A 20,108-nucleotide genomic window follows, 5' to 3' on the forward strand; every position below is an offset into this window, starting at 1 on the left:
ACAGACACAGGCTGCACTGGGCACACGCTGAGTACAAAAACGATGGCCAATATACACCTATCCAATATATCAAGTGGCCCAACTACTGATCGAAGTCAACAAAATCTGGTGACCTCCTATAGGAGGTGAACAAAAATATCTTGTAGAAGGTATTCTGTTTACCTTTTCTGTAGGAGGTAAACAAGACGGACAAAAATGTCTCCCTTGGAGAGTTTACATTCCATTGGAGACAGACAAGGAATAATGACTGGAAGGTTTAAGGGCTATGGGGAAAATATACATAACAAGGTAAAGGAGGAATGACAAATGTGTGGTATGCATTTTGGGGGGAGATGGAGATCAGGGGTTGGTGGTTTGTTAAAATTCCCAGAGTGTCTAGCCATGCATTTATTTGTGTATGTGTACATCATTATGAGAAAAATTCAAAATAAAACCAAGTACAGATTCCATGTAAAAATAACAGTTTACACTTAAGAAGCTTTAATAGGAGCCTGAATTTAGTCAAGTGTCCTGATTTCAGTCAATTCTAAACAAAAAGTTAGCAGAGCTCCCAACACAATCTCTGCTTCTCAATCAACCTCTCCCCACTCCACCCCCTCACCTCCCTCTTCCTCTCCCTCACACACCAGCCCTCCAAAACAAATTTATAAATTATCTATAAATACAATTGGGTACACTCCTACTCTTCCCCACAGAGGTTGTCATCACTGTTCTAATGAATCATGCTTAAAACAGTACCAAATAATCCCAAATTTTTTTTAAAACCTATGCATTCAAAAGAAAAGACTATGAAAAGTAATCATTTCTACTCTCCCTTCTGGGGCCCCGAGTTCTGCCTAGTAAAATTTACAAGTACTACTGCATTACAAATAGAACAGATTTTTATCAATCACAAATAGAACAGATTTTTATCAATATTTTTATCAAATATCCAACCATAATTAATCATCCCCTCCCCTGTGCCCATATCACTTTCTTCATAACCTATTTTCATACTTACTATATTGTCCTATATCTTGTGGTTAAAATGTCCATCTATTCAGACAGAACATGACCTTACTCATCTCTTCTTCCAGACTAAGTCCTTAATACATGGAGAACACTAAACAAACATCTATGGATGACCTATGGGAAAATGTATTCCAAGCTGCAAAAAACTCAAAACAGTAACCATTCATAAAAGAAAGGCTACCAATAGTGTTGACGTTAGTTTTTTAAAAAACTCTATTACTACTTCTTACTTCTTAAAAGTTGTATTACTTGTGTATTAAACCAACCAATTTTGGGGACACCTGGCTGGCTCAGCTGGAAGAGCATGTGACTTTTGATCTCGGGGTTGTGAGTTCGAGCCCCACACTGGGTGTAGAGATTACTTAAATAAAGAAAAATTTTTTGAGATGCCTGCTATGCCAAAGAAGTGAAGTGATGTGGCTATATAACCTTAAATATCAGATACCAAAGGGTAGAAAATAAATGCAAAGGAATTCATTAACTTATTTTGGGGGTGCCTACTATGTATGCCAAGCACCATGCCAGACACTGCTACATGAGAAAACTACCACTACCCAGGGGCTAATATGTGGAGGACACATACACTAGAATGTGAGCTCCATGAGTGGGGGGGACTGAGCCACATATGTATCTCCAGTCCTTACACACTGCCTGGTACATGAAGTTAACTATTTATTGACCGAATCAAGCAAACGGAGACACAGCTCCTCCAAATCCCATTCTTCCATCCATTCCTACCCCCATCTTTATTGGTGTTCACTCCTATCCTTTATTTCCTTCCTTCCAGTGAAATCTGGAAGTGCTTTGTTTATTCTCATGGGTTACTCTATCTTCACTTCCAGGGTATGTATGCTCAAAAAGTCAACAAATATAAAACCAGGAGGTAGAGGAGGCTCTTCAGATCCTTTTTATTACCTTCTTGTCATCAAAGTCAAACTACTTTTAAGTCTACCCCAGACATCTCTACATCTTCACCTTTTACTCATCTCTCAATCACTATAGTATGGCTTCTGCCTCCCACTACTCTAATCAATCAGCATTATTGCTCACTAAATATTTGTGAGTGAATACTTAAAGGAAATCTGAAATGGGCTTTACTGGTTATTTAACAGTTCACCATTTTAACTGTCTACCACAATATCACTCAAAGTTGCCCCAAACAATATTGTAACATCAATGCTAGGAAAAACAAGCATTTGCTAAGGAAAAAAAAAAAAGTGTTATTTTCTATTATAGCTAGACTGAAGTTAAACCTTTGCCTTCCTTTTCAATTTGGCCATCAGGAATACTAGACATAAACTTCTACTCAATTGTAAAAACTATATACATGCCCTAATCGTAACCATATAGGCATTCTGTGTGTGTATGGGTGTGTGTGCACCCGCACATGCTTGCCCTTGACTTTTGTGTTCAGTGAGACAAATATATTCCCTGTACCAGACTTTCATTTACTACATTTTCTTCTCATTACCTTTCTCTGCCTCCCTCTCTCTCTCTTTTTTTTCCTCAAAGTGAGCCATGTCAAATCTTTTGCTGATGAGATGTAAGCATGAATGACAGGACAGATGGGTGGATGGAGGGAAGGTGGGAGGGAGGGGCAGAGGGACGGACAGGAAGATCTCTTTCAAAATGTAGCTGGTACTTTTTCAACTGGTACATTATCACTGGGATACTAACTGAAGATGGGAGCAACCTTCATAAGGATTACAAAGCACTGATTTTCTGGTTTGCACAACAGGATTTATAGATTCCTGTGACAGAAAATTTCACTCCTATTTTCACAAAACTGCTAGAGTATCTGTCTGCACACAGTACTATATTACAAACTAAACTGTTGCTGTACTTTTACAAAAGACTAACCTTAGAGGTATTAATATACATGAAAAGGACAACACTGCAGAGCAACCAAGGCAAAATCGCAAAACACCTACCAGACTCTGATATGGGCAGAATAATTCACATACTATCTGAGAGAAGTGAATAACTAAGCCATCTAGATACTTACACAGTACAAACCAATCTTATTACCAAAAACTAAAAATAAAAGCTAATTCCTTTGTTTAGACTCAAGATTAGGGTAAAGTTTGTACTTCATACATATTGCTTGCATAATACAAGTGTTTTCAATTCTATGTATTAAATAAAAGTAAGGAAGGTCTGTCAATACATAGTAAGTACTACTCTAAAGTAATAAAGGGAAATTCCTCCATTGGGCCAACAAAAATCACACGGGTCCTTTGTTAGATTATGTGGGTACCATAAAAAAAAATGTATTTGGTTTTTATGTGGGCAAGGATTAAGTTTTTACAAAATGACCACTAAATGCACAGATACACAGCAGGATGACCTTAGAAAAACTGCTCAAAGGGTGCAGAAGGGTGAGGATCAAGACAGTTAAGAAAAAAAATTTGAAACACTTCCCAGATGATGAAAAATCCCATTATGAGAATCCATTACAAACTAGAAGTGGTAAAGCTGGAGACAGACCAGTAGCAATCAATCACCACTTGCAACTGCTATTCTATAAGCAAAACGCTTCCAACTGTCCCTTCAGCAGTGAAACTAGTAATTGTCCCAACTACCAAAGTTGGTATATGTGTCCCTTTTCTACCTGGCTTCTGTGAAGAACCTAATAGTAATATATACCACCTCAATGGTGGTTTCTTTACAACCCAAGCCTAATGCTTAGCCTAGATTTAGATCAGGTAATAGAAATCCATGTTCTTAAGAAAGTTCAAGTACAATCTAAAACCAAGCTACTTAAATCTTTCCTGCCTAAAAAATCTAAGAGGATTCTTAAATTATGAGTCTACTGGAATAGAATATTAAAATAAAGCATAACTTCTTCACAGCCAAACTACTGTCCCCTAGAGTCCCAGTAAGTTCCTAGAGTTTTCTTCCTGACCATATAGTTAAGTATGTCCAATGAGATAATTAGATGATATAAAGATGCCCTTAATGCAAAATGAAGGAGTTGTGTTTTCCTTTACAGAAAGGACTTAATTATTGATAACACAATAAAACTCAGATCAAATGTCCTCCCTCTCAGAGAAGCCTTTGCTTGTCACCATCTCTAAAGCGGCCTCTCCATCAAAGGTTTCTCCTAATTCCAGCACCCTGCGTACTATAGCTCCCAGTGTATGTCCTTTATGGCACTATCCTGTACTTCATCTTGTTTACTTATTTACCATCTATGTATCTACCTCTGACGTGGGGCAGCCTTGACCGCTACCACCCGGTTTACTGTCGATTTTCTGGTACTAGAGCGAAGGGTCTGACACACAGTAAGTGCTCAATGTAGCTGAATAACCGAACAAACGGAGGGACTGCCCGGGCACCAGACATTCCCCATACACACCATGCTCTCTCCCATGACTCTACCACGGTATCAAATGGGCTTCCAAGGGAAAAGATATATTTACTAAAGTCCCTTCCACCCTTTTTGTTCTTGTTCTTAATGGAAATTTTTTTTTATGTATAAACAGAATTCTTTGTAAAAAGACTATGGTTTATTCCACAAACTTAACTTTCAAAAAAAAAATCTCCAAGTACCAAGTTTTTCTTCTTTCACTATTAAATTGGCCATGTGTATTTCCCAAGAATAAAAATATATTAGAAATGTTACTTTAATCCAGAAATCTTTGAAATTAAATCAAATCATACTGGCATAAACAAAGTGAGAAGCGGAAGCAAGACACTGAGAAATCTGATATCTTTGATTTTAATCTATATCCAAAATTAAAGGTCACACTGCTCTAACTCATTAAATTCATGGTATCAACTCAGCAATGTAAAATAAGACCTAGTATTAAGTAGGAGTAAAGATAAGATGAAAACATTCAAAAGAAATAAGTTCATTATCTATTTAAATAACTCAGTAAATTGAAGAAAAAGAAACCTTAATGTTATTGTGATACCTGAAAATACAGCACCTTGCTAAGAATATGTAAATCCCCCCCAAAATTATCTTCTATACATGCCTAAACTACTCTTGTAATGAGACTCTTATTCAACCTAACAAGAAACTTATCTTTGATGCCTATATTGCTTGCTACTTGAAACAAAAGCAACTATATTAATAGTTTGATGACAATTCTGAAATCATAATGAATATAATGTGGGGAGAAAAATTCTGGCCTCCACTGAGGCCTCCACACCAAATGTGGGTGTGTTTGGAATGGCAGACACAGACTCGTGAGAAAGACCTCATCCTTAGCTTGCACACAGTCTTGTCAACAAAGAGACCATGCTTCAACAAAGTGCCATGCACAGTACAGCCCTGCTTCAAATCTGGCTAATCCAGTTCTGCAATGAACACAGTATCTAAGCAATAAAATGTACCATTTTTGATCACTTAAGGTTTACTTTTCACCCATTTATTTGTATCTTGTCTGTGGCAAAAAGATCCTAAAATGACAAAAAGATCCCAATGATTCCACCTCCTGGTGCCCAAGCCTTTGTGTAATCCCCTCTTCTTCAGTGGAAGCAGGACTTTCTTCCAATCAACACAATATGGGAAAGGTAACAGGGTATCACTCCCATGGTTGTGTTACATTACAGGAGACTCCATCTTACCACAGCAGACTGCAGCTACAGACTCCCTGTGCAGGCTTAATGATGGAAGCAGCCATGCTGGAGAAGCCCAGATGGCAAAGAACTGTGGGTGGCCTCTAGGAACCAGGGGCGGGCCCCAGCCAACAGCCAGCAAAAAGCGGGAGCCCCAAGTCACACAGCTGCCAAAGAAATTCTGCTAACAACTTTAATGAGCTCAGAAAGTGATTCTTCATTCAAGTCCCCAGATGAGAATGTAAACTGTCCAATACCTTGATTGCAGCCCAAACAGAAGACTCAGCTAAGCTGTGCCCAGACTCCTGAGCCTCAGAAAATACGACATAATAAATGTGTGTTGTTTTAAGCTGCTGAATTTGCGGAAAATTGTTATACAGCAATAGAAAACTGCTCTCTAGTTTGATGTTATTTTTACTTCTTCAATGTACTTGAACTAACACAATATACAACGCCCCCAATAAATACTTATTAAGAATTAACTGTGAGAGTCTGATCATTCCAGTCCACCTACACTTCACTTGTATGATAAAGCAGGTGCATGCACACACATGTTAGAGGAGCTGGAAACTGCTCTGGAATCAGAGCCATCAGCAATGCCTTACTCTAAAAAGAGACAAGAGGCTATAGAACCCAAAAGTGAGAAAATATCAAAGGAATGCATATCTCATGTGATCCTCACAGGTTAGCAAAAGGAAGACACAATTCAGAGGCAACCACTAAAGATATTTATTTCCAACACAAGACCATTTGTTTTATTTCTCAGTTGCTGTTACCTAGAGATTACTTTATAAATAAAAGATTAAAAATCAAAAACCTTCTGCTGAAATGAGTATCTGGTTTACCTGCTAAAAATATAAAAGTAGGAGAATATAAAAATACATGTTAAGTGCATTTTACATGACCTCAAAAGGTAGCTTTGATTTATGTAACAGATGCCTCGGAGATACAATGAGGAAGACAACAATGACAAACAAAAACAAAGATCCTTGAAGGTTCTAAAATACTGCTCCTGGGTAATATTATTCATCTGAGTGGAAACGACCCTGAGTAACAAAGGTAGTAAAAAACTTAAAATATTGAACCAGATTTGATATACTGAAAGAATGCTGCTAGTAAAAAATGATTTGTTGGAAAAGAAAGTAAGTGGAGGAAACCGAAGGCAGCTAAAAAAGGGGCGGGGCAGTGCGCACTGGAGACAGCAGGTGTCTGTAATAGCAATCAGTTCTACAGAAGAAAGTCAAATCTGTTGGCCTTTGTTTTTTCCTTTTTCCTATGTTGGATTTCCAAAAATGATAGGTGCAGACATTCATTTTATAGACTGCCTCTGCTGGTATTACTTAGGAGCTGTATCCATATCCAAGTCTGAGTGATTGAGATAATTAAATTGCAAGTCCGGAAAGATAAATTCGTGAGACGACTACTCAGTGTTAGCACTCACGGCATTCAAACCTTCACTGTGCTAACACAGGCTGGGGGTTCACTAAAGCACACATATAAAAATACAAGTACATACGTGGCCCTTACCATGCAATGTAAACAACTAACTCTAGGAAACTTGTAATTATCTTTTAAAAGAATTTCATAAAGTTTCAGAAAACAATAAACAGAAAGCAACATATTCTAAGCATGACCGACCAGACTTGAGAGAATGACCTATCCCTGACAGGAAATAATATGCTGCTGTCTCCTAAGAAATCAGAGGCTCTTTTTTTTTCTGATACATAAACAAAAGAGGACTAATAAAAATGTAGAAGACTGCTTTAAAGAAGGCGGGGAAACTGGTATCTTTCAAGTTATAAGTATTACTGAATTTTGTGCATTTTAAATTACATCAATATACCATTACTGTTGCAGATTTACCCACATACTTTCTGAGTTTTCTAACCAGAGCAGGGATGGGTTCCACTTGATCAGCCACAACGGCCCTCACGGTATTCAATACACACTGTTTCTGTTTTTCTTTTTCTTTCTTTTTTTCTTTTGGACTACAAATAAACCTACTAAAACAGTGTCAGGTTGAAAATTTCTACGTTTTTCTTTTTCAAGCCTCCCATAGCTCCCTTTTCATAGCCACCTCTAAATAATAAAATTGTCAAGATTACCATTGTTGTTAATGATGACAAGAAAATGCTACTAATTAATAGCATACATAGTAGTGAATGGCAAAAGCTCAGGAGTAAAAAGGACCTAGATCTGAATTCTACATTTGATATTTATTAGTTGTGTTCTTATTTAGCAGCATCTAGCACATAAAAAACACTCAAATTTTTCAAGAGAAAGAGTGTTTTGGGTTGGGTGCATTCTAAAGGGGTGTGAAGAGCCTGGAGAATGTATCCATGCAAGAGAAAATGGGAGTTGATTTAGTAATAACATAGGAATCAAACACAGAAACTAATGCCCCTTCACATTTGTACCACGCAGGCTTAAGAATACTTCCATTCATGCTTTCACTCCATTTCACAACAGCGTACACGAGATACTGAGGCTGTAAGAGGTTGAGGGCTTGCCTGTGGTGAGGAAACAGAACACAGGATATTCAGGATCCACAGGTCTCCTCACATCTAGTCCAGCAGATGCTGTTTTCTACACACACCGAGCTCCTGCCAATCTCAGAAGAGTTTAACATTTCACAAGTTCAGACACTTTGAAAACATGTTCCTAAACAAAAAAAGCACACTTATCTCAAGCTTTAAGAAGAGGGAAAAGACAAGCCAACAGAACCAAAATCCAGTGCTGATTCTGTAGCGGTTACAAAATAGTCAATGTGTCCTTTCCATTCAGAGGTTAGGCAGGTAAGGAGAGGTGGAGATCATTTTTTTTAATTTTAATATTGTTAGAAAACTCTGATCTGGTTAAGTATTTTCTTTTTTTTTAAGATCTTATTTATTTATTTGACAGAGAGAGAGATAGTGAGAGAGAGAGAGAGCACAAGCAGGGGGAGCGGCAGGCAGAGGGAGAGGGAGAAGCAGGCTCCCCACCAAGTAAGGAGACCGATGTGGGGCTTGATCCCAAGACCCTGGCATCATGACCTGAGCCGAAGGCAGACGCTTAACGACTGAGCCACCCAGGTGCCCCTGGTTAAGTATTTTCTTAACAAAACTGAAACAATCACACTCTCACATTCAAAGTACCCATTATGACATCCCAACGTACATAACCTAACAACATCAGGGTCTTTACCGAAGACAAAATGCACTATCACCATCTTTCAGAGTCTGAAAAAGAGAGAACTGACCTCTCAGCATGGTCTGCAGTTCTGCCAACTCAAAGGATTAATTCTTTATGGTCACAGCACATAGTATTTGACAAAAAGACATCAACTGACAACCAATATCCATTTTCACCTCTACATACTAAACAGGCAAGGATGCAAAAAGAATGGGGAGAAGCTGCTTTATCACCTGGACGACAAATCAATTTATAGAGCAAACACTCAAAGGTTAAGTATAATAATATATAGTGAAAATTAATATCACCTAAGAAAACAGGGTAACATACAAACTATAAATACTACAAAAGCAACATTATTATTCAAATAAATGGTTTAATCCTACTTTTACCCAATAAAGTTAGGCAAAAGCATCATCTCATGCAATTTTCCATGTAACTGTCAATTAATCAACAAGAATTTTATTTCTTATCAGTCTGAAACTAGAGCTTGCAAAAATTCGTAACAACTCACTAGAAGCATTTAGCTCCATCTAGGTAGGCAAAGCAGCCACAAGGAGCAAGAAAATGCTGACGTGAATACACAGACAACTGGAGAACAGGGCAATAAATATTAAGGTACTCATTTAAGAAAGAAAGCGAAGGCAAAAGAAAGACAGAAAAGGGAACAGATGATGTGGACTATGATCATGCTGGGAAAAGTGAAGCTGAACTACATTTAGGAAGTCACTATAAGCCTGAGGAGCTGTCCCTGCCTATATTCTACTCATACTTATTGAGCATCACCCCTGTATCAGGCATGGTACCAAGTCCTGGGGTAGGAGAAGAAATAAGACAGAGACTGTCCTCTAGATGCTCAGCCTAAATGGAAAGGTTGAATATACAAACAAATAATTACAAGGTGGCTAACACTCCAGGAGTGGAATCTGTACGAAGGCAATAGAAGGGGACAAACTGGGACTAGACCTTTTTGAGAGGGGTCTCCAAAAAAAATTAATTCCTAATGCCCTAAAGCATACATGGAAGGTAATGAGTTACCTTCACTCTTACACATCTAGGATGATGATATTCATATACCATCCCTGGAAAAATTCAGAAATATTCACTCAAACTCATTGTCTGGCAGACAGAGGCTCCAATCAAAGAGATTTCACCAGATACACAGAAACAAGCATAGGGCAACCCAGGCAAGGAAAATCTGATTTGCAAGGAGAGGATAAGCCATGTTTGGGGAATTCCCAGTCATCTGGGTGAAGGTGGAGGCAGGGATGAAGGTGAGTGGGAACAGAACTAGACTCTGGCAAGAGACGGGGCAGGATTTAGTTTTGCATCACACTGCAAAGCATTTAGCATGGCATGCTAACATAATCTATATGTTAACATAATTCCATATATATTGATATACGGAATTAATATACAGAAAAGGGTAGGGGCATACTATGGAAGTGTAAAGTGATCAGATTTGTCCCAAAGCACTTGGTCCTGGTTCACAGAGGCCAAGAACCAACACTTTCTAGGACACTATCATACTTACCACACAGCAAGAGGGGAAAAAAAGTTCTATCCAAATTGGAACGTGAACTTTTTTACATTGAAAAATGTTTTATTACATAACAAGTAAACTTTGTCATACACACTCCTATCAATGATTTAAAGAACTCCAAAAAATAACATTTTTCAAATCATGTGAATTATCATGAGTCCAAAAAGATATTGACGTTACTTTTAACAGCTCTTCAATTTCACACACACACACACACAATGCAAAGAAAAACCAATTCCTAAGATAGTAGATACAGTTATTGGATCAGTATGCCTATTAATTAGAAATAAACTGGGTCTTAGATGGGCATTTACTTAAATAAAAAACAGTACGAAAACCCCAGCACTACTGATACTTAGAGGCAACAGTAAATGAGAAACAAGTACAGAGGAGATGAAATTTCTCCTCTACCCTCTTAGGGTCTCCGGCCAGGCCTAACAAACTGACGTAAGACACATTAACAGGAGAAAAGCATACAAATTTTTTTCGTAATTTTGTATGTATTTGGAAGCCTTCACAAGAAAAACGAAGACCCAAAGAAGCCGTTAGGGCCAAGAGCTTACACATTAGGCTGGACGAAGAGCAGTAAATTATGAAGATGTGACAAGATGAAGGGGTTGGACTGGGGCAAAAAACTGGAAAAGTGGCTAGGAAGGTAGGGTTAGTTTAATAAAGTTTTTTTTTTTTTAAGATTTTATTTATTTATTTGAGAGAGAGAGCAGTAGCACATGCACGAGTAGGAGGGAGGGACAGAGGGAGAGGGAGAAGCAGACTCCCTGCTGAGCAGGGAGCCCAATGATGGCGATGCAGGGCTCCATCCCAGGACCCTGGGATCATGACCTGAGCCGAAGGCAGACGCTTAACCTACTGAATCACCCAGGGGCCGCAAGTTAGTTTAATAAGGTTTGTTTGCACAGATTTTTCTCTGCCTCTATTCCCCATCTCTGGTGGTAAGAATGTCTTCCTGGTATCAGAAGGGCACCTCTCACATGAGTTTTCCCTCTTGCCTGCAGGAAGAGAAAGGAAGGTCAGAGTGGCCTTCTTGCATGTGCTGCTATTTATCTGCCTTTAACTCAAAATAACCCTCATATCTGCACGGCATTTTCTGCAGTGGCATATTCTAGCCCACACAAGCAAAGTTGAAACTTCAAACACCCCAGAATCTGTTTTCTCCCCACTCTACCCATGAACCTATAGTAATTCTTCTAACGTGTTTAACATTCCAACATCCCCAATCCTCTTGCCATAAAAAACCTGCTCTTAAAAAGAGAGAAGATATTCAGCCTAAAAAAAGGAAGGAAATTCACACACATGCTACAACATGGATGAATCTTGAAGACATCAGGCTAAGTGAAATATGCCAGTCTCAAAAAAATACCTTATGACTGTACTTACATGAGGTATCTAGAGTAGTCAAATTCATAGAGACAAAGTACAATGTCTGTGAGCAAGAGTGGTTGCCTAGGGCTGGAGGGAGAAGAGAACGGGGTTTCAGTTTTGCAAGGTGAAAAAGTTCTGGAGATTGGCTGCAAAATGATGTGAATATTCTTAACAGTACTAAGCCACACACTTAAAAACAGTTAAGATGGGAAATTTTATGTTATGTGAGTTTTAAAATGTTATTAAAAAATAAATGAAAAAAAAAAACAGATGTCTAATAAACTCATTGAGACTGAAATGGTGAGTAACTGAGGATGAATCCATGCCTCAGCAAGGAGAAACTAAAAGAGCCTTTACTGGAAACTAAGAGTTTAGAGTCTTTTATTCTGTAAGCAAAATTGGGGGCCAAAACAGTGATTTAATTAAAATGTTTTTCAGCAAGATTAATAAGACATCAATACATTAAAATCTGTTAGAATGGAGCAAGAGATGGAAGTAGGGAGTCAAAACAGCTTAGAAAGATTGAAAGAAATAAGAGAATTCAAGAATTCAAAGCTGGTTGTTAAGATTTCTAAGCATGGTAAGAGGAAGGATGCAGCCCAAATGTGCTCCCTTGGGATCATTATTTAGGAGTGGCTGAGCAAGCAGATGAAGGGGAGTCAGCTGCACACGCTGTAGAATGAGGCCCTTTCTATTGCTCTTCAGCCACCAGATCATTGATCAGGAATCAAAGAACTGCTTTATTTATTTATACTTCTCCTCATCTTATAAAGATCTGAAAAGGTCAGCAAATAACCCGCTGTTCTGTTATTTGCTATTGGCCAAACACAATGGGAATATTTCTACTTCCCAGAATTTGAGCTGCTATGAAATGACACAGCTCTCCTTACAAATTACACAAGAGGTACACTTCTGAAAGATTTTATCAATAAAACTGTGGTAACTCCAGCCATACGTTAAATTACTAGGTAAGCCTTTATTTACTAGATAGAGCTCTATCTTGTAGAATGGATCTTTTGTAATACAATTCATTTATCTATTTGTTATATCCTCCTGCAGAATTCTTCCCGTTTATCTCCACTACTGCATGGGAGAAAGGCTTAGAGGGAGGTTAAAAGAAAGTCCTAAATCAGATAAAGGTACTAGAAGAGCCCTTCCTCCTTTTACATACCAAAGGAAAGTAAAACTAGAATCATCTAAAGCATATGAACAAGAATGTGACTCATAATACAACTTAATTATTTGTATATTATAGAGACAAACAACTTTTTTATTAAAAAGGCTAAATTTGCCGTCCCAGATGAGCATTCTCCATACATTTTTAACTTACTACTGAATTCTACATGAGACAGTGAACAGAAGAATAAATCAACTTATGCCAACTTCTAAGACAGGGTTATCCACTTACTGCTGAGTCCAGTTTGACTCAAGACTGTGGAAAAGACAAAAATGAGTAGCAGTCCTTGTCCCAAAAAAGCATACTGTCCACTGGAAGGTGAAGGGGTAAAACACAAGTACTCACTCAACCAGAACACAAGGGATATGTACTATAAAGGTCATGAGGAACAAGGATAGTTCTGTCATCACAAAACAAGAAACATAAAAACAATGTTTTTATTGAAAATTAACTGGCTCTTTGAAAGTTCAGTAAAACTGATAAGCCCTTTTTCCTGAAAATCAGGAAAAGAAAGTAAACACAATTCACAGTATCAGAAATGAGAGGGAGAACATCACTATGAATCATACAGACATTAAAAGGCTAATAAGAGAATATTACCAGCAACTTCATGTCAACAAATTCAGTTGATTTAAATGGAATGGGGAAATTTCTTGAAAGGTAAAAACTACTGAAGGTCAGGGCACCTGTGTGGCTCAGTAGGTTAAGTGGCTGACTTGATTTCGGCTCAGGTGGTGATCTTGGGGTTGTGAGATTAAGCCCCATGTTAGGCTCTGCACTTGGCGAGGAGTCTGCTTGAGTTTCCCTCTCCCATTGCCTCTGCCCTTCCCCCTGCTCACTCTCTCTCTCTAAAATAAATAAATAAAATCTTTTAAAAAAATAAAAACTACTGAAGGTCACTTAAGAAAAAAACAGATAAATGACACAGTCCTATATTTAGTAGAGGAAAATAATTTGTAGTTTAAAAACCTTACCAAAAAAGCAAACTACAGAACAATCAGTCTCATAAACACAGAAGTATAAATTCTTAACAGAGTATTTGCAAATTGAACCAAGCATAAAAAAGAATCATGGTCAAGAGATCTATTAGGGGAATGCAAAAACAACACGATCCCATCTATATTTTAGGATGATAACTCCAAAAACGTTATTAGGAATGAAGTAAAACAGAGAGACTGAAAAAGGTATGTGTGGGTAGAAGGAGGGGGAGGGAAGACCTATTAAGGTAGTATTTCAGGAGACAAAAGCAAAAGAGACCCCAAGGCCAAGGTGTGGATCTCCATCACCATGTGGCACAACGTCTGGGAGCAAGAGTGAAGAGAAAACGTGCTTGCCAGAGACACTTATACCAGTGAAATGTCTGGCAACTAACATACCCAAGTAAACCTGAGTCCTCTGGAAGACAGTCATGCCATTAAGCGACACAAACTTTAGTAAGGATGATAATAAATTCTGTTTTGGCACATGTTGGTGAAGGCAGAATGCATCTGAAAATTACAAAGGACAGGAGCCACAACACAGGGCACATTTTATATAACCCATGAAGGAGAGATTCAATTCTGACTAATCAAGAACTGGCTACAATCCTGAGACAAGGCAACATAGATCATTACTTTGTATTTATCTAAAAAGATGAATGCCTAAAAAATGTACTTTAATAGTCCTGCTTCCTTGCTACCCAAAACATTCTCTTTGTAGTTACTGGGTTAGTAAAACTGCCTATCTGGAGATTTGTCCCTAAGAACAATTTTTATAGCTCTTTTTAAAGTGATAACAGTGGTCACACATGAATTCAAGACATAGTGTTTTGTGGGGTTTTTTTAACTTTAAATCATCAGTATCAGGGCAAACAACATTAGTTGTATCGCTCCTTATTCCCTGCTCAAAGAACTTCTGCTTTCTCCAGCTATCAAATGGCCAAGGGGTTGGGTTAAAATCTTCACAGTGAATTTTACTTGGTAAAACTGTTCTCAGTCCTAGCAAGCTGCAAGTCAAAATCATCTGGGAACTTGTATTTTTTTTTTTTTTAAAGATTTTATTTATTTGAGAGAGAGAGCACAAGCTAGTACAGGAGCAGGAAGGGGAAGAGCAGAGGAAGAGGGAGAAGCAGACTCCCCGCTGAGCAGGGAGCCTGACCTGGGGCTCGATCCCAAGAACCTGGGATCATGACCTGAGCTGAAGGCAGCTGCTTAACCAACCCAGCCACCCAGGCACCCCTCATCTGGGAACTTTTTTAAAAGACCAAAGACAATGCTCAGACTCCCTCCCTCCCCCAACCACCAGCAGCAATTCTCATTTAACTGGTCTGGAGTTAGAGTGTCTTTTAATCATTCATTAGCGGATAAGTCTGAGGACAAAAGTCAACTTAACAGAAAGTAAGGTTGGGATAGAGGGTACATACCTCAATATCACAAAAGCCATCTATGAAAAACCCACAGCGAATATCATTCTCAATGGGGAAAAACTGAGAGCTTTCCCCCTAAGGTCAGGAACACGGCAGGGATGTCCACTATCACCACTGCTATTCAACATAGTATTAGAAGTCCTAGCCACAGCAATCAGGCAACAAAAAGAAATCAAAGGCATCCAAATCGGCAAAGAAGTCAAACTCTCATTCTCTGCAGATGATATGATACTTTATGTGGAAAACCCAGAAGACTCCACCCCAAAACTGCTAGAACTCGTAGAGGAATTCAGTAAAGTGGCAGGATATAAAATCATGCACAGAAATCAGTGGCATTCCTATACACCACCACCAAGACAGAAGAAAGAGAAATTAAGGAGTCGATCCCATTTACAATTGCACCCAAAACCATAAGATACCTAGGAATAAATCTAACCAAAGAGGCAAAGGATCTGTACTCAGAAAACTATAAAATACTCATGAAAGAAATTGAGGAAGACACAAAGAAATGGAAAATGTTCATGCTCATGGATTGGAAGAACAAATATTGTGAAGATGTCAATGCTACCTAGAGCAATCTACACATTCAATGCAATCCCCATCAAAATACCATCCACTTTCTTCAAAGAAATGGAACAAATAATCCTAAAATTTGTACGGAACCAGAAAAGACCCTGAATAGCCAGAGGAATGTTGAAAAAGAAAAGCAAAGCTGGCGGCATCACAATTCCAGACTCCCAGCTCTATTATAAAGCTGTCATCATCAAGACAGTATGGTACTGGCACAAAAACAGACACATAGATCAATGGAACAGAATAGAGAGCCCAGAAATGGACCCTCAACTCTATGGTCAACTAATCTTTGACAAAGCAGGAAAGAATGTCCAATGGAAAAAAGACAGTCTCTTCAACAAATGGTGTTGGGAAAACTGGATAGCCACATGCAGAAGAATGATACTGGACCCTTTCCTTACACCACACACAAAAATAGACTCAAAATGGTTGAAAGACCTAAATGTGAGACAGGAGTACATCAAAATCCTAAAGGAGAACACAGGCAGCAACCTCTTCGACCTCAGCCGCAGCAACTTCCTAGAAACATCGCCAAAGGCAAGGGAAGCAAGGGCAAAAATGAACTACTGGGACTTCATCAAGATAAAAAGCTTTTGCACAGCAAAAGAAACAGTCAACCAAACCAAAAGACAACCAACAGAATGGGAGAAGATATTTGCAAATGACATATCAGATAAAGGGCTAGTATCCAAAATCTATAAAGAACTTATGAAACTCAACACCCAAAGAACAAATGATCCAATCAAGAAATGGGCAGAAGACATGAACGACATTTTTCCAAAGACAACCAAATGGCCAACAGACACATGAAAAAGTGCTCAACATCGCTTGGCATCAGGGAAATCCAAATCAAAACCTCAATGAGATACCACCTCACACCAGTCAGAATGGCTAAAATTAACAAGTCAGGAAATGACAGATGTTGGTGGGGATGTGGAGAAAGGGGAACCCTCCTACACTGTTAGTGGGATGCAAGCTGGTGCAGCCACTCTGGAAAACAGTATGGAGGTTCCTCAAAAAGTTGAAAACAGAGCTGCCCTACGACCCAGCAATTGCACTACTGGGTATTTACCCCAAAGATACAAATGTAGGGACCCGAAAGGCTACGTGCACCCCGATGTTTATAGCAGCAATGTCCACAATAGCCAAACTATGGAAAGAGCCAAGATGTCCATCGACAGATGAATGGATAAAGAAGGTGTGGTGTATATATATATATATATATATATATATATATATATATATATACACACACAAGGAATATTATGCAGCCATCAAAAGGAATGAAATCTTGCCACTTGCAACGACATGGATAGAACTGGAGGGTATTACGCTGAGTGAAATAAGTCAATCAGAGAAAGTATCATGTATCATATGACCTCACTGATATGAGGAATTCTTAATCTCAGGAAACAAACTGAGGGTTGCTGGAGTGGGGGGGGGGTGGGAGGGATGGAGTGGCTGGGTGATAGACATTGGGGAGGGTATGTGCTATGGTGAGCACTGTGAATTGTGTAAGACTGTTGAAACACAGACCTGTACCTCTGAAACAAATAATACATTATATGTTAGAAAAAAAAAAGAAGAAGATAGCAGGAGGGGAAGAATGAAGGGGGGGAAATCGGAGGGGGAGACGAACCATGAGAGACTATGGACTCTGAGAAACAAACTGAGGGTTCTGGGGGGGGGATGGGTTAGCCTGGTAATGGGTATTAAGGCGGGCACGTACTGCATGGAGCACTGGGTGTTACACGCAAACAATGAATCATGGAACACTACCTCAAAAACTAATGATATAATGTATGGTGATTAACATAATAAAAAAAAAAAGTAAGGTTGTCAGAACAGCAAGATGGACAGAACACTGATCCTGAAAATGCTGTTGAACTGACACTACAACTGTCTTTCACCAGGTTTCTCATTATATAATTAACACAATTTTCTCTTCCTTTAAGCCACCTCTGGTTGTATTTTCTGTTACTTGCAGTAAACAGTATCCTACATGTATACATGGCAACAAAATTTTCAGGATAAAAGTTTAGCATTATAAACAGGAAGCAGAACTGAAGTCATTCTGCTGACAAAGGACAAGGCAATTTTACAGGAGCCAGCAAAGAATGTCATTTTACTGTACATGAAAAGGTCCTTTCCGGCAGCTTATATCTAATTTAGAATATTTGAAAAGATAGGTATGTGTCCGTTCAACTGCCTCTCCAAATGACTGGAGGTTCTTCTTTGAAACTGAACGATGCATATAAGACAGTACCATCTTGTACATATATCTTTTACAAGTGTTGTAAGACCTATCTCCCAGATAGACCTATTAGTCTGAAATAAATAAGGACATTCTCAAAAAATGAAATAATATATAGATGGCATTTCCTTCTTTGTTCTACTTAATTCAAACTACCTAAATATACAAAAAGCAATGCCACCAGTCTTATGCAGCTCGTAGCTACTCTTCAACTGGGCTCTGATTTAAGGTCCAACAAGAGGAGGAAGCACCTGATTTAAAGGAATTTGCATTTTTCTTCTCCAAGAAAAGACAAAACAATAGATGACACCAGTGCTGTGAGACATCTAGGCAGCCCCAGAGGTCCTAGAATGGGAGGCCAAGACAGCTTCTGTGGAGCCAAGGCCAAGGTGTGGATCTCCATCACCAAACTGAGCCACCTGGTCCAGGATATGAAAACTGAGTCCCTAGAGGAAATCCATCTCTTCTCCCTACCCATCAAGGAATCTGACATCACTGACTTTTTCCTGGGGATATTCCTCAATGATGAGGTTTTAAAGATTATGCCCATGCAAAAGCAGACCCATACTCACCAGCGGACTAGATTCAAGGCATTTGTCACCATGGAGGACTACAACTGACTTGTCAGTCTGGGTGTTACGCACTCCAAGGAGGTAGCCACCGCCATATGCGGGGCCATCATCCTGGACAAGCTCTCCATTGTCTCTGTGTGGCAAGGCTACTAGAGGAACAAGATAAGCCCTCCACTCTTCTTTGCGAGGTGACAAGCCACCAAGGCTCTGTGCTGGTGGGTCTCATCCTCACCTCCAGGGACACTGGCATTGTCTAGGCTCCTGTGCCCAACAAGCTGATCATGGCAGGTGCTGACAAGAGCTACTCCTTGGCCAGAGGCTGCACTGTCACCATGGACAACTTTGCCAAGGTCACCTCTGATGCTATCTTTAAGATCTAGAGCCATCTCACTACCAAACCCTGCAGAGAGACTATATTCACCAAGTCTCCCCATCAGGAATTCAGGGATCATCTCATAAAGATCCATACCAGAGTTTCCAGGCAGAAGACTAAGGCTGCAGTGTGGTCATCACAAAATTCACTTTACTTTCTTTGTATAAAAACTAAGACTATTAAAAAAATAAAGGATTCTGCCCTAAAATTCACTTCTAAGTCAATTATTTAAATCTTTCTTCCTTTTGTTCTCCAAGGAGTATGGACAACTCGTCGCTTCCAGTGCTCATCTCTCCCCCAACCCTGGATTTGATCATTCCTATTCTTCCTGAACCAGCTGCCTCACAGTCTGTTAATTAGGTTCAGGAGCTCCTTTCCTTATGCCTTTAAATATGCTCACATTTCCCAGTTCACCTGCCAGTTCTTACAACCAATAAATTGTACCATATATTCCTTTCCCAACCAGCCACCGCCATGACACCACCCCCCCCCCGCTCCCTTCACAGTCAACCTTCTTGAACTGTGGTCCCCTCATCTCTTCATTTATCAACCCACTTTACCATGCCCTCCACCTCTACTACTGGATTAAAATTGCTCTGGGGAAGGTCACCAATTATTGCCTCACTGCTAAAATTAAAGACCCCTATTAAGTCTCTGTATTTCTTTCTTGCTTATTTTTAAGCTTCCATTAAAGCCAAAGTGTATGTTAGACACTAGATGTACAAAGTTGATTAAAACAGTCCCTATCTTAAAAAGCTCACAGTCTTATGCAAGAAATAGTCACAGAGACCATTTCAATATGGCAGTAAATAAGTTCAATGACAGTGGCCTATACATGATAGAAGGCAATCATAGGGAACTGGAGCTAGGAAATGGTTTCTAAGAAGCAATGAATAATCTCAGTTTTAAAGATTTAACAGAAATTCTTAATGTCATACAGTGAAAAAGATATTTCAGACAGAGCATATGTGTGTAAAGAAAAGAGAAATGACCTAAACTCAGGCCAGAACCATGAGCAGGAAGGAGAGGATGGACCCAAGCGAAATCAATTAACCTGTCATACAGAATTTGATACCAATGACTA

At 39.1% G+C, this 20,108-nt stretch overlaps 1 protein-coding gene and 1 pseudogene across 1 annotated transcript in view; one reads left to right on the plus strand and one right to left on the minus strand.

The window, feature by feature from the left end:
* Positions 1-20,108, minus strand: part of DDX10 (DEAD-box helicase 10) — a 261,518-nt gene that overhangs the window by 133,403 nt on the left and 108,007 nt on the right. The window lies entirely within an intron of this gene.
* LOC118525590 (small ribosomal subunit protein uS5 pseudogene) lies at positions 43-19,256 on the plus strand (annotated as a pseudogene).

Source organism: Halichoerus grypus, chromosome 11, assembly GCF_964656455.1.
Source record: "Halichoerus grypus chromosome 11, mHalGry1.hap1.1, whole genome shotgun sequence".
Classification (NCBI taxonomy): domain Eukaryota; kingdom Metazoa; phylum Chordata; class Mammalia; order Carnivora; family Phocidae; genus Halichoerus; species Halichoerus grypus.